The sequence below is a fragment of the Rousettus aegyptiacus genome, unplaced genomic scaffold (genome assembly GCF_014176215.1).
Source record: "Rousettus aegyptiacus isolate mRouAeg1 unplaced genomic scaffold, mRouAeg1.p scaffold_m13_p_19, whole genome shotgun sequence".
NCBI classification, from domain to species: domain Eukaryota; kingdom Metazoa; phylum Chordata; class Mammalia; order Chiroptera; family Pteropodidae; genus Rousettus; species Rousettus aegyptiacus.
Genome location: NW_023416294.1, coordinates 1542504 through 1559132, shown reverse-complemented (window position 1 = coordinate 1559132; position 16629 = coordinate 1542504). Strand labels below are relative to the sequence as shown.

The following is a 16629-nucleotide window of genomic DNA, read 5'->3' as shown; positions in this document are numbered from 1 at the left end:
TATATTTGAGCAAATGTGTCTCCTGGTGTAATTTGGGTGGTCATGAGCACGCTAACCATAACTTTTATCTCTCCATCATAATCTTCATCAATCACTCCAGTGTGAACAAATATTCCTACTATTAAGCCTACCATTACTTCAGGCAAAGGTCCAAAAATATTTGTTGGTAAATTATACATCCCTCTGGCAGGAATTAAAGTAAAATGTTGAGGTGCAGGAATGTCTAAGGCAGCACTTTTTGCAGTAGCATGAATTAGATCTCGAATATCTGCCTGGTGGATTCTAACTCTGCGTCATTTGATGTGGAACACGTGAGCTGACGGGAAACTGCAGACCCAAATTGTTTTTCCCTGGGCCCTGGGGACCAGGGCCCTGCTTTCCATTTCCCAACAACCAGAATCTGTCTCTTTGAGATTTACAATCAATCACTAGTCCAATGAAATCCTTTTCCGCACCTCCAACAGGGTTCAGGAGGAACCTGTCTCCTACTAGAGGTTTTTGTATACATCACTTTTCCTCCCTCCTTATTCCCTCTCCTGCAGTCTTTTCGAAAGTGCCCCAGTTTTCCACATTGATACCATTTCATTTGAGAACTTTGAAACCCTTTCTGTAAAGCTCCTGCTAACAAATTAGTTTGATGTGTCCAAGAGCTAACATCATGACAAGCTTTACTATATTCTTCCAAAGGTGCCCCTTGAGCTTTCAGAGGCCTTAGAGCCCTTTGACATTCTGCATTTTCATAAGCTAGAGATTCTAACAGTAATTCTTGGACTTCAGGAAGAGCCACCACCCTGACAATGGCCATACGTAGCCTAGACAAAAAATCAGGGTAACTCTCCCCAGGACTCTGCATAACTTTAGTGAACAACTGAGGATATTTCCCAGGTGGCTCCACTGGACACCAAGCTCTTAACACTATTAATTTCACTTGTTACGAGGTTTCTTCAGTCGAATTACATTGTTGCTCAGTGTGGTAAATTTCCCTGTACTTATCAGCTCTTCAAAAGTAGCCCCTGGAGGGTTTTGTGCAGTGTTTCTATGAGCCACCTGTTGGGCTTCCTCTCTCCACCAGGTTTTCATTTGCAAATAAGGACCTGGTTCTAACACAGTTTTTATAATAGCTTCCCAATCTACCACTAACAATTGTCATTCTGTGGCTATACTGTTTAAAAGACCTGTCACATAGGTGGGCTGCATACCATATTGATTGATAGATTCCTTAAGTATCCTCAAGAATTTATGTTCCAATGGGGTATATTATACATTAATGCCCTCCTGAGGAAATTGATCATTGGGGGGAAAGGCCTGTCTCACTCCATCCACTGAGGAGTAGCTGGCTGTCTAGGTAGATTTTCTCGGCTACTCTCTTCATTCATTAATTCCTTAGTCAAATCAGGTGAAAAGGGAAAAGTAAATGGAACAGGACCAGCAACTGAAGGCTCGGCCCCAGATAAAGTGTTTACAAGTGGTGCAGAGGGCTTTCTAGGTTCTTGAAAACATCCTCCAGTTGGCTCCAATTTCAGTTGCTTCAATCTCTGATTTATTGCCTCTACTTGGGCCAAAAGAACCTGATATGACTCTTTACTGGGAGGAATGTGGCCCGCACATTCCTCTTCAGATGAGAGCTCAGCAGATTCCTCTCACTCATTTTCAGACTCTGTTCCTTTAGGATTTTCATAAACAGGTTAAAGTTCTTCTCAGTGTTGCCAAGTCAGTTGCAGCATCCTCAGAGTCAGACTGCAGAGACTGTAAAGCCTGAGAAATTAAAGTGCATAAAGACCAAACAGAAACAGGGAGTGGACCCCCTGTGGATGAGCTCTCCGCAAAGCTCTTATGACTTGTTTCCACACTTTAGTATTTAATTGAGATTTTCCTTCTGGCTTGAACCAGTAGCAATGTTTACCTATATATAAAAACAATTCATGAAATTGACTTAACTTTTACTCCTGAAGATGACAATAAGTGTTGCAATAACTTAATATACTGTGTCTCTACCTTTGACTGAGAATTACAGATTCTAAAACTATACTAAAAAAAAAAAAAAAACAACTATGTTGAAAGAACCACTTACTCTGAGTGGATATGCCCCTTCCGGTGCTAAAAAAAACTATGCCGAAGGTATAGCTTACCATGAGCCAACTTACCTCTTTGGTTTCCAGTGTGCTCTGGAAATGTGCTACAAAACTACTACACAGAAGGTATCGCTTACCATGAGCAGACTTACCCCTTCAGTTTCTTGGTGCCCCACGTTGGGCACCAATTGTTACGGAGACAGTCGGGAAGAAGAGTCGGCGTCTGGAAATGCTTTACTAACACGGATATGAGAGAGGGGATGAATGGCAATGCTAGCATCCCCCACTTCTGTCTCCATGGCTTTTATTAAGTTCTACAATAATGCTGGCTTTGTAGTTAAGCAATTGTTACTCTAAGGTCAGTAGGTATTAGCTGGACAGAAAATACAGCTGGCTCCCAGATCCGGTCTCAAAGCCACCTCTGTGTTCTCAGCTATCTCCTCTTAAGTATCTTTTCTTGTTCTTGTCACTGTGATATCCTTGTCCCTAGAGCAAGAAGTCCCAGAATAGGTCAGGTGTGTGCGCCCTCCCTGCAATGCGTCCTTATGTGCAAGTCCACATCTATTAGGTCAGGGGTGTGCACCTTTCATGCAATATGTCCTTGTGTAAGTCCACATGTGCTTCTGATAACGATTTTGCTCCAAGCACTAGGCATCCTGCCAGAACTGCAGGCATTTCTCACAACACAAGCTCAAAGAAATCAAATCTTGAATGTATGTTTGCTACTTTAAAAAGGCAAAACACAGCCCATCAACCTGTGACATCAAGTGTATCTGACTATAAGGGGAAGATACCGACATCTTGAAAAAATCTGCTTCCACCCTAGAGTCTGGACCAGGCAAGTATCAACTTTAAATATTGACCTCTATTAAGCAAAATTCTTATGTTTATTTTATAATTGTCATAGGAAACTGGTTCTTAGAAATTCTGATAATTCTAGATTCACTGTTGTTCCACGCCTATCAACTCACTTGTATTTTGATCGCTCATTTTAAATCAACATCATTATTATGAAGGTGATTTATATGTTTCGACTGGTTACTCAAGCATGGACAGCTAATTTCTTCATCAGAATTTCACAGGTGATTGCAACTGCTGACCTTCTTACAAGATGTTGAGTGTGACTTCCTAAGCCCCATACCAAGCACAGCTATAGTGACTCACTAATACACTCTGTTCTGATTTCACTTCTACTCCGTATATTGCTTTCAGTAAGACACAACCCACCCCCCAATTATTAGCTAATGTGTTTCCCTGACCCACTTATGAACAGGCAGTTAGGAATGTGTCTATTGCCAGAGATGACATCGCTATTGATATTGTCACCTCCATTGCAGCACCAAAAAAATGGCTGTTGCTGCTTTAGTGAAGGTCTTAAGAGATAACCGAATTGCTGCAGGCTATCTGTCAGCAGGACTAGGAGATGTATCCATGGTACCCAATACATCCAGTTTTGTATGTCCAAGTGTTTGTGTCTCATGAAATAGAAACTCATTTAGAAAGCAGTAGAAAGGAAACCACTTGACTGTTTGGATTTTACTGCTCACTGACCTTTTCAGTTGGGTGGCAACAGGATAGGTTAATCTTTTGGAAAAAAATTAATACAATTTGGTTTAATAATGCTACTTGTGTTTGATGTTATAAACTTTAATTCTCCTATGTGGCATCTCCCAATTCTGTAGTAAGTGCAGAAAGAAAGCTTCTGCTAACATTATGTTTACTTTACTGACTGAACCTAGACCTTTCCAAAAGAAATGATACTTTAAAAAGATTAAAATCATTGGTAGGTGACTAATGACCTCTTTTTGCCCAAAACTGGCCAAAGACGTCTTATTACATAACATAATCCTTGGACGTGTATCTTCTGTGTGACCCATCCTGCTAGAAATAGAGCTTCCTTAGTAATGTGGAACAAAGCAAGTAAAAAGCCATCTGAGGGTAGAAAGCTATTTGAGCATCACTGAAATCATGCAGATTTTTATCAAAGGTGTTTTATTTATGATATTGATTAAAAAAGTAGAAATATCCCCCAAAATTCGAGATTTCTCAATTAACTTATGTCAGCCAGAGTTTGAGAGAAAGAGAATGAACTGTAAGTCTTTTAGTGCCATTTCACTATTTCTGTTACTGTGTCATATGTGTTTATTGTTCATTAGTGCCTTTATCACTGCCTCTCTTTGTGAATGACTCCATTTCTAGTATATTTCTTAGATTACCTTAGCCTTTCATTTTCTATCTTTTTAAATTATTTTGTTTGTGGTTAACTTAGAGATTTCAAGTGACATTTTATATTTATAGAAATACAGTTTGAACCTACTTAGTTTGAATAAAACTCTGCTCCTTTGCAGTTCCATTTTTTTCTATTTGTCACATGACACTATTACAGATAGGTCATTAATCTGCATGTTCATTTGCCATTTAAACCATTTTTCTTTTATACTCTATATGATAAAATGTAGTTACAAATAAGAAAAAAAATCAAATGACCTTTATATTTGTCCACGTGAATTCACTAGCCAGTGCTTTTTAAAAACATCTTTGTAGCTTACATTATTGGCCTCTTTTTTAATTTTAATGCTAAAGACTCTCTTAAGTGTTTCTTGTAGGAAAGTCCTCTTAGGGAAAATTTGCTCAACATTTGTTTAGTTGGTAATTTCTTAATTTTCCTTCATTTTTGAAGAACGGTTTTGTTGGATTTGAGACGTTGATGACTGTGTTTACTCCAGCCATATGTTTTTCCTTTCAATTCCACACATTCTAAAAGCTTTTGATGTGTGCAAGGATCCATCATATGGGATGAGTCACATCCCTTTCAGTCTTTTAGACTATTGAAGCTATTGATATGAGATCATAGCCAAGTGAGTTAAAGTGCCAAGATTCCTTCTTATCTGAATTTTAAAGCCCCTTTCTTTATTAAGGATGATACTGGTTTTGCAAGGCCCTGACTAGATTCCAGATTTCTGAGAATTTAATATTGGCAGTTTTGATAGCTTAATCATTGCTCTAAAGGCTTAGTGTGGAGTTTAGCATTCCCTACTTGCCATGCTCAGTGATATTCTCTAGGTTCCTCTGGTTCAGATACTTCTAGTATTTATCTTCCTGATGCTCTGATGCTGATGCTCCATTTGTACTATCATAATAGTCTCCCATTTGATTCTTTCTAGTCAATGTCACAATTTTCTCATGTCAGCGCTTAAGTAGAATAGTTTTGTTTACTATGTAAATAACAGTCATCAAATCACTGTACAACTTATTGACTTTTCCTTTAAAATGTTTCTTATTTTAATTCACTTCCCTACTTGCACTTTTAGTTGTATACATATATCGAATTTTCCCACCAGTTATCATGTTTGCCTTAGCTGTTGTTTTTCTAAACAGTTCTTTACTCATAGAATCAATCAATTTACACATATTTCTCTTTGCAGGGTACATTGACTTTATGAGGAATACATGTTTCCTTCAGGTCTGCTTCATTCACATTCTGGGATTTTCTTATATGAAGTTTAATACTTTATTTAATCTATGGGGATTTAAGTTGGTGTATATTTATGTTAACATCTGACCACTCTATTTTTCAGCTATTTGTAGCAACACAGTTATTAATTCTACTGATATAAGAACTTAGGGATTTTATTTTAATATTTATTTATTTTTATTTTTTAGGCAAGGCAACCCTTTTTTGACTTCACATATTGTCAGCTTACGGTCTCATTTTTTCACTTTTGACACCTGCAGCACCTGGTCTGCCTAGGTGGTGTCCCATTCAAATACTAACTAGGCCTGACCCTGCTTAGCTTCCGAGATCAGCCGAGATCAGGCTTGTTCAGGGTACCATGGCTGTAAACTAAGGGTGTTTGGATTTTAAAGATATGATTGATTTTATTATTGAACCTGTTTTCTAAACAAAGAGAAGGCTATTTTTGCTATGAAAGGAGATTTAGAAGTATTCTTTGACAAATGTCCTAACAAACCAGCTAAGTTCCTAGGTTTTGGGGGTTTCCAATTTTACAAGTACATACTATTTTTGAGAGAAAAAAAGTTGTTTCTGAATCATTCTGAAATTATCCAACAAGTCTTAGGTGTGACCTAATATTTTTTGTATGATTGCATGATTGGTCTTAAGTGATTGTAAAAAAAATGATTCCATCAAATAACTTTTAAAAGACAGTATCAGTTTCTTTACCTACTTATAACCTAAAACTTTGGGAAATTCTCTGCCTGTCATTTATTACAAAGCTAGTGATTGCTTCAATCCATAGAAAAGACTCATAGGTGTAAAGAGAGGATCTTTTTTTTTCTTATTTTGAGAAAAGCTTATCTTGCTCCCACAAAATATAACAATTAAATTTTACTTCTCTTTCATTAAAATGCTTTTGGAATATTAAAAAAATCTATCAAATGAATATTCTTTTTTTTAAATAAAATTAATGTAACACGTGGATACATTTAATAGATTCTTAAGTTGGGGATTTACATAATAAATATCAAATGTTACATAATATCTTTTTCAATTTTTATTTACTGAAACATATTGGGGGAGGTAGTGAGGACTTTGAGGTTATGGAAATATTAATAACTGTATTTTGCCTTTTATTTATCTTTCAATTTATCTGACCATTAACTCATGCATTTTGTTTGATTGTTTGTTTTGAAAGTCAATACCCTAATTCTCAGGTAATGTACTTGGTTGAGAAAATGTTTCTATCCATTGCATGCATTTGAATATAGAGAAGCACTTAGCAAATTAATTTTTACCTTTTAGCAAATAAGTAAATTGAGAATTGTGCTGGTAACAAAGGAGTCACATATAAAGAAGAGGAGTTACAAGATAAACCAATGAATTTAGTTAAGTAAGGTAAGTAATTTAGGTAACGTAAATAATTTGCTGTAATGTACCTATTTAAATGCTTAAATAACATACAGGGTGTGGAAGATGCTTAAAGAACTGATGTTCCCATCTCATCATAAATTTAATTTAAGTAAATTTTTGTTAAAATTAAGCACTGATAACTGAAAGTTGTCCATTTGAAGGTTTTCAATTCGTGTCATTAAGTACTGAATACTCATTTCCCATTTCCTTCTTGCATATAGCTTCTTGCAAGCAATAACCTGACTTCTGTCTCTCCATCTGTCTGTCTAACTCTGTCTGTCTGTCTGTCTGTCTGTCTGTCTCTCCTTCTCTCTTACTTTCTTTCTCTCTCTCTCTTCCTCTCTCCCTCTTTTTTTTGAAGGTACTTATTCTGTGTACCTTATACAAAGGCAATCAGAGAATAAGTCACCCTTTGTGTTTGGTATGTTTCACTTAGCACAATGTATTCAAGTGTTGTCCATGTAGAATGTGTCAAAACTATATTTTTTTCTTATTACCTAATGGTATTTTATTGTATAGATTAACAATAGCCATTGCCTTTTATAAATAGTGCTCCTATTTACAACATTGTCAAATATAATTGATAGAAATATCCCATTTAATGGACATATTGTTTTTACATTTTTTAAAATTTTTAAGTCTAACTTTAAAGGTATTTTTATTAAGATTATAATGAAAAATGTTTTGAAGTCTGTTACCAAAAAGGATTTAGTGAACACCTATTACTTGGTTAAAGTGTGTCATTGCTGTCAGAATTTACACAAAGTGTATGTCTTCACCTGTAAATGATTTGTTTCTGACCTTATAATTTCTGTGCTTTAAAAATCTTGGTGGAAAACTATTTTATTCTAGTCTTTCTCTCTCATTTGCTCATTTGTTTATTTTCATGCCTGTTTACTTAGTCTTTGGAGGCATTTAATAGGGTCATCTATAATTTAATAAGCTGTGAATACAAAAAAAAAAATGCTTCTCCAGCAGCTTCAATAGCTCAAAATTTCAACAAGAAGCCTCTGGAACAGAGAATATTGTAGGTAATCATTATTCTCCTTTTGTTGCTGACATAGGACAGATGGCACATTTTCAACTTCCACAAATTTACATACACTACCGATAAGCAAGACTGCTACCAGCCACACAATTGCTAATACATCTGGACCAACCAGAAGTGGATTTTCCCCTCCATCATCAACTTTAGGTAGACCATCAGAACAATCTGTAATAGACCAACATGCTGTTTTGAATCAGTTTACCACTTTTTATATACACGCTCATGGCAGCTACACTCAAGCAAATGGGCACATCTTGAATTTTATTGCAAGCACAACTTGTACTTCTAATTATATTTTATCTCCTGTACAGAGAAGTTATTTTGGAAGAATGGAGCCTTCTACTTTTCCAACTACATATCCTGATTTCACAGTCAATGATGGTCCTTTCTTCAACTTGCAACCAGCAGGCAACCCATGGTTCCCTATGCCAATGATAGGTGGTATATCTGCTGCCACTTTTTCGAGGTTGACTTGCCAACTGCTCTTGTTAGGCGAACATCACCCTAATTACAAGTGATATACCAATGGACTGCCAGACTGCAAAATAACAAACGTGAAAAATTATGTTGGCAAACATCTGCAAAATTCATTCAACCAACTTCTTTGAATAATAAACATATGTGTTCACCTTATGGTTTAATTTTTCTTATTTTTGAAAGAGGACTAAAACAATGCTTTCTTTCATGGTAGACTAAATGCTATTGTTTACTATTGGTACTTTTTGGTCATTAGGAACATTTACGTAAATTGTATCTAATTAACTGTTTAAAGGCGTAGAGATCAAGAGAATAAGGGCGAATGAAGAAACTGGAGTTAAATGATATCTGATGCAGTCCAGGATCAAAGAAATGAAGGCCTAACTTGGGATGACAGGAAGGGATATATATAAATTAAATCTAGAAAAGGCAAACATGTAGCATTTTCTCAGTTACATTACTTTTTTAAAAAAATATGAACTTGAATTTTAGCTAGTAGATGTTGTCTTCATTCAAAATGCATCTCACACTTCAAAGTATAGCACACTTTAACCAGCTCAGTAATCTTGATCATCACTGAAATATGTTCTTGTCATAGATTTCGTCATTGTCAGCACATGAAGAATTTCACAAATATTTAACATGCTTCTTTTTCTTTTACTGACTTGAGCATTCAAGCTTATTTGTGCCCTGAATTCCTCCATTTCTGTGTCCATCTTTAAATATTCTAATGCATGTCTTTATCTTGCTTTATGTTTTATCCAAAGAGAGACTTAATACCTTAGTCTGGCAATGAATAACTTTTAGATGCTGAGCTCAGTATCTCAGCATGGGTAGCCACACTCTTGAATGTCTGGCCTGTGTGTTCTTCCTTATCTTCCCTTTCATACCTTACTCTTCCATTATCAGTCCAGAGTTATATGTGAACAAACTCTTCTCGGTCATGTATGTACCCACCTCACAATCTTGCCCTAACTCTTACTTAGCTTTATAAGGCCCTGTCTTTGCTCTTTTATACCACTGCTTAACCCATCCCAGCACAGAAGTATCCTCTTTCAGATATTTCTTGCCAACTCTCCTTGTCTACGTCTGCAGAGATCTGGCACAGTGCCTGCCAGATAATATATTTTAGTATTTATTAAATGAGCAATAATTAAATTACATCTTATACTAATTATTATCTACTTTCTTTTCAAAACAGCAAACTTCCCATGGTCTTCAAGCTATTACTTGCTGGCTTCACTCTTCAACACAAGTTTTCCAGTTTCATTTTCAGTGGCATGCATTGACAGCTATGGTTGCTGCTCGAGTAAGTCACTTGTGCCAGGCCTAGGGACAGAGTGTTACTTATTTTTCTGAATTCATACCCAGGAGGTCAAAATAGATCTCTTACTATACTCTTCAACTGTCACTGTGTCTTCATGACCCCTCATTAATGATTTTCTTCCCCATACCTTTATTGTGTTTCAATTAATGCACAATTAGATTCAACTTTCATCCAGAAGGTTCAAATAGAATCATACATTTTCACAATAGGTCTCTTTAAGTCACACAACCAGTTCTTCTTCATATCTGTATCCTGGAAGTAGCCAAAAGAACACAGCCCCACATTTGAGACAGTTGCATTTACTAATCAAATTACCTTACAAAAATGTGTGGACTGAGGGCAAGCAAGTGTGGGAGAGTTAGAAATATACTCAATGTTCAACAGTATCAAATGTCTGCATATATAAGTGAATATGGAATATCCATGAAAGGCTTTGCCTTTCTCACATTGCTTTAAAATAAAAAGTGCAATAGTGGAATGTAAAAGACCTAGTAAACTAAATGCAGAGAGATACTGTGGCTTCGCAGCATCATTGTGTTGCTGATCTCTGTTAGTCATCCAGGAAAAACAGCATAGTGGCTTAAAAAAGTGTCACCAGTGATGAGGTAACTTAGATTGTTTTGAGAGAAAGCAAATAAGTCAGGGTAAGTAGTGGCGGTATTCCGTAAAATATGATTTTCTAGGACTGGGGGTCAAAAGGGGCAATTTTCAAATGTCTGGCATTCAGTGATATTTTCTATATGAACCACATAGTTTCTCAGTTTGTGTGCTTGAACTTTGATGAAGGCTACGTTGTCATTTGTGATAATCTGGGGTTCAGGTATTCTGCATCAGCAGTTAAACTCTAGCTTTCTCATCAGACAATTGAACTTTTGGCAGGCATCTTCGAAATTATCCAGACAGGTCAGTCACCTGCTGATGTTTGATTTCACAATTACTGCCCCAAACAAAAATGTCTTTGAATTGGCAGATATAATTTTTTTATGATGAAACAGCTACACTACTGACAATAGCCTCAGATGGGCTAGGATTGTAAAATCAAATACCCTATGAGCTGAGTTTGGCCCCTAAGTCTTCCCACTGAGTCCAACAAACATGTCTGCCTTTGCATGTCGTAACAGCGCATGATAATACAGGCCAGAGAAAATAGTAGACATCATCAAGCTCTGACTTAGCTGAGCCATCAAGTGAATCACACCTATGCAGCTAGAAAAATCTTTATAAATTGAGGGTCTCATTCCACTACCGGCTTTGCTTTGAGGCAGGGACTAAGATGAAGTTTCTTCTGGTAGAGTATTTGTGACCCCTTCAGGCAAAACAGAGTTGATGTTAGGGCCCAGCAACTACAGACTTGAATTTAATCACACATACATGCATTCTTTAGTCTCTAGAGTCCTGTAACGTACAAGTTCTCCTTCTTAGTGTGGGACGAACTTCTGTATCTCCATGTATTCAACACTGACACTACTTACTTTCAGCTCTGGGCACCCTTCATTTCATTAGTCAAAGCCGTATTCCTTATCAGTAGGGAGCTATCAGATCATCTTGCTTCCTGCAACCTGGAAAGGAGTTATTAACAACTGATATTTTCGTGTGTGTGTGAAGAAACATTTAGTTTTAATAGTGCAGAATCCTTACTCTCTCTTGTTCACGACTTCGGTAAGAAAATTTGCTACAAGGTCGCAGAAAGCATTCTTCAATTCCTAACCTAAACTTGTTATCCACAGCCTCTTTATTATGTAAAAATTTTATTTTATTAGTTTTCTTTTGGCTGCTATTAATATTGTAACATGAACTTGGTAGCTTAAACAACACAAATCTGTAATATCTCAGTTCTGGAGGCAAAATATGAGGGTTGGTTTCCTCTGAGGACTATGAAGAAAAATCTGTTCTCTGCCCCTCTCCTCCTCTTGGTGTTTTTTGTTTGTTTGTTTGTTTGTTTGTTTTGGCAATCTTTGAGATTCCTTTGCTTGTAGACACATCACCCTGATTGCTAGTCACCTTTATGTTCATAAAGCATTTTCCCCATGTGGATGTCTCTGTGTTCAAATTCCCCCTTTTTGTAAGGGCACCAGTCATATTGAATTAGGGGTGCATCTAACTCTAGTATGACCCCTGCTTGTATGGTACATCTGATTGTATTGCCTGAGATTTTACCATGCTTGAAAGGTAGGAACCTTCAAGTTCCTCTTTCACACGTGCTAGCAGAAGACATGAGTCTCTGAGTCAGAGTGAAAATTTTTTATTACTCATAGCAAAAGTAGTAGTCATTGATTATGTTTGTATTAGTTACCCTAATCCTAGCTGGGTAACACATAATCATTCTTTGGTGTCTTCACATGCAGTGGTCTGTCTTAGGAGAGAATTATCAAGATGGAGTAAACTTGGTTTATAAGTAAGAAGAGGCAAGAATGCTCTTTTCAACTGGGAAATAGATAACATTTCTAATGGTTAATGGCCACAAAAACAAAAACAAATATAAACAAACAAAAAACACCCTTAAGATGTATCCTGGAAAAGGAATAGTCAGGAACTTATCATTCTTGTTATCCAGAAGCAGAACACTTGGAGATAATTAGGGGTTGTTAATTTTCTCACAAATTAGGGCTTCTGTTCCTGTATAACATCACATTAACATATTCCCACTGAGAAATAAAAAAGACTGATAGGTCTGCTTCAAAAATAGATAAGTCAATTCTGAATGCTTATAGGAAAACAAAAAATATCACTCATTTTTTCTTTTTTGTTCTCTCTCATATCCCAGCTTTGAAGCAATCTCAAGATTATGGTAAGCTGAAAATGAGAGCCCATGCTTACCCAATAAAATAAATTACTGAATGAGAGAAATTTCCTGAGTGTTTGGGAAAACTGTCATGTCCAAAGTTGGGGTAAACAACCAGAATTTTTTCTTCTCTCTCCCTTCATTTGGATGTGGATGCAATTATGACAAGGGTAAGGCAGTACTGGGTAACCAGAATTACACCTTTCTACCAAAGACCCATTAGGAAAGTACCCAGAAAGTATAAAATGATGGTGTGGTTGTAGAAAGAAAGATATTGGGGAAAGCAAACCTATATGGGTGTATGCTAAGTGGTGTCAATCTTGTGCTATCTATAAATAACAAGTCACTGAGAAATGAACAAGCTAGTATTGATCTCAAGTGACCACTGCATGGCATATGTAGAAAACAGATCTGAATACCACAGCAAATGGTTTGGAAATAAAACTGACCCTGAAACCACAGGACCAGGAGCCTGCCTGAGACCGACATCTAAACCTATCTAGATGAGTTTGATGTTCAAACAAAAATATCAGAGGATGTATTTTTCTGTGCACTTTTGAGTGCTGAATTTCAAGAACAATGCTTTTATATGAGAGGATCCTATTCTAAGATTAAATTGAAATATTTCTGGACTGTTTTCCCACAGTCTCTACCCACTCCCTTTGATGGGATAGTTTGAGAGAGCTCCGATAGTGAAAGAAAAGGACTTCTTCAATTCACAAATTGAATCATGTTCTCTTTGCTGGGGATAGTAAGGAGGGTTCTGACAAAAAATACACTCCAACAGACTGTATTTTCCAACAGAGAGGGGATGTAACGTTTTTCTCAGGAAGTCTTTCAGTGAAATATCTTGCTTCCAGCTAACACAAGCCAGAGACATCTGCTTTCAATAGACAAGAAGTCTTGGTGAGAGTGGCAGTGTCAACAACTCACAGACAACTGAGAGGATTTATGGAATTGGCTGGTGTCTGAGGGTGATGTGAACAGAAATCCTGTTCATCTCGGTGTCCTTCCTTGCTGTGTCCTTTGACCACTGCTCTTAATAAGCATATTAGAGCCTCTAGCTAATGATGATCTGTGTTCCTTAACATGAAATTATAAATACTGTGGTCAGTAATGACCAGAATGACAAGCTCCTGGTGCCACTGCATCTAGTCCACCGATATAACCTGAGTTATAGTACATAAGCTGTATAATAGCAGGAATCTTTAAGGCAGAATAACTTGCACCAAAAAGTGCACGCTTCATTTACTACAGCCCAATCTTCCTGTAAATAAATTATCCACAACTAAAAAATAGCATTGACTAAGTGTTTTGCTCTCAAAAATATTTATTGGAGAAAAGGAAAAGGTTGCTACTCAGATCATAAGACATGGCAAGCCACGAATTGCACACTCTGGCCTGTGTGCTGAGATGCAGGGGTATGTACAGAGGGAAAGGAATGTTTTGGAAGAGGCAGTTAAAACTACAGAGCTTTAACATAACATGGAGTGCTTACTGCAGGGTCTTCTCATGTAAGGTTCTCATGATACCATGGTCTTCTATAAGCAAGGACTTCTATAAGCCATAGTTCCTCCAAGATATCCTCTAAATGAACTGATTGTGTTTGCTTAAAGTTCCAGATAGCCTTTATTTTTCCCAGTTTTGATAAATACCTTCCTCTAAAATCATTGCCGGGCAACAAACCCTCCAGTCTTGCAACTCCAGCAGTCTTTTTGTCTCCAAAGTCACTCAGGATGTCTTCTTGGTGTCCTATCTCTCATCAGAAGGAAGGTGAACAGCTCATGTCCCTGGGCAACAGGCAACATGTACATACCTTTAAAGGAGGAATTCGAAGTGAAATTAGAACAACATAACAATCTAATCTATGTGATGAATTTAAACCAGGACCTCAATCCTATAGCAATGAAACAAAGACCATTATCATCTTGAAGTTCTCGATGACAGATTCATACTAAGAAAAGTTGCCCTTTTCACAGTAGATTAGAAAATGTAAATGAGGGCACATTCATTCTAGATGAAAGAGAAAAATGAAATAAGAATTAATAATAAAAAAGAAAAAGAGTTGTATAGTCCTGATTTTGTCATGTGGGGAAAACTTCTTCTTCTACGGTTACTTGTTTTAATTACTTTCTTCACCTTCAGATTTAGGTCATCAGATTATGTGAAGTTTCTTTTAGGTACCTTCTATAGGAGTGACAAGTGAATCCAAAGATCTGGTCACTGGAGCTTGGCAGCACAGGGATGTGTCTATGTTCTCTGGTAAGGGCCCTTCCAGCGAAACTAGTGGTATTCTTTTTTTAAAAGGTTTCTCTTCTAGTAAACTCAATCTTCATGTGGTAGTTTTGGATATTCAGTTTTTCATTTCCTTGGGTTGCACTTTGAAGAGATTGTTCTACCAGAGCTTATGGTGTTCAGTAGAAGCTATTAAGACTTAATGATATTTTTACAAGTATGTAAGACTTTATAATATTTTTATAATATATTTACAAGTATGATTTCCTTTACAACTGAAGATCCAATGAAGCAAGAGCCAAAGGCATGGTACATTCTGTAAGTATCTTGAAAGGTGAAAACCTATGAGTTCCAAAAGTTGTAGATCTGAGGTTGACAATGCTTTTGGCCAAGGTACATGAAGAGTGTCTACATTTTTCCAGTTGACTTGTACTGAGGCTATTAGTAGGTTCAAAGTAATCAGTTTGGGTCTTGGAGGCACAATGAAAATGTAGACTTGGCCAAATAGCACAGTCTTGTTTTAGCACCTTACCAGTAAAATAGTTTCCTCTCTCACTGTGCAGTTTTACAGGAGCTCCACAATGGGATTGGTGATCTCTAAGAAGCCTTTGTTCAGTAAGGGGAAGTAGCTTTCTCAGTCCAATGAGAAAGCATACAGACTGCGAATATAACTTTTATAACCATGTGATAGAGTTAGGGTGTGGGGAAAGCTATATGAGATCTCTTCACCAAACCTAAAATGGTCCACTAAGCAATCTACAGTTTCCAGCAACAATGCTAATACAGTTCTTGGATTATCCTTGGGACAAGTGTCAGCTTATTTTGCAGCCTGGCTAATATCTCCTCCCACAACATTGGTTCATAGATGCTTTCATTTTGGCAGTGGCCAAAGGTTTAATGCATCTACAGTGTACGGAGTGGGAATCTCAAAATTTCTCGTATGCCCACTTTGTTATTTGGCCTAAACTCCAGTTACCTACATTTATTGAACCTACAGTTACTACATTTCCATTTTAGATTTCCTTTTCTGGAGTCAATTGTTGGGCATTTCAGTTTCAGTGTAAACAGCCTGGCTCCAAAAAGAATTGGGCCAAATACTAGCACAGTTTCAATAAATCTGACTGATTCCAAGTCAAGAAGAAGTTCCAAATGGATATTGCAGGCAAAACAAGACCCTTAATCTGAAAAGTGGAAGCCTTAAAATTGTTTCCTTATAGAATCTGGAAAGCTTCAAACATGAAGAGAGCAGAAGCTCTGAACCAGGAGAGAAACCAGTCCTCAATTCCAGGGTCAGGGAGGGAACTTCCAGCTCAGAGGAATCTGTGGATACTGCGGCTGTTTGCTCAAGGTCCCCAGATATTTCCAGGGTCACCTCTGGATCCCTCTGTGTGTTATCATATAATGTTGACCTTAAATAGGTAATGGCTGTGATGAGGCCATGTCACTTTCTTTCAAGTTTCACGTTTGGGTGTTGGGACGCAGGCTGTTTCACCATGTGCTTTAAAAAGTCTTATTTCTGTTCAGGGCACATCTACCATAGCCACGGCCATGTTTAACCATGAGGATTGCAATGTATTTATAATCCGCTGATAAACATAGCAATTAACCCATCAAATACCAGCAAGGGTTGTGGGGGAAGGAGAGAAGAAAAAGTATTGATGCAACAAAGAGAATCAAATAGATCAAACGGACGCCAAGGTAAATTTACAATGAACAGTTTGAAGAAATGTAAAGAACTACAGAAAGTCCAGGACATACAAGATGGGAAGCAAAACGTTCCCGTCATCTGGGCCCACTGTGCATGCAAAAGAAAACAGC

The 16629-nt window shown here is 37.2% G+C and overlaps 1 pseudogene; it reads left to right on the top strand.

The window, feature by feature from the left end:
- The first annotated feature begins 3419 nt into the window (after nucleotides 1-3419).
- On the top strand, nucleotides 3420-8508 carry LOC118613552 (annotated as a pseudogene).
- Nucleotides 8509-16629: the final 8121 nt, after the last annotated feature.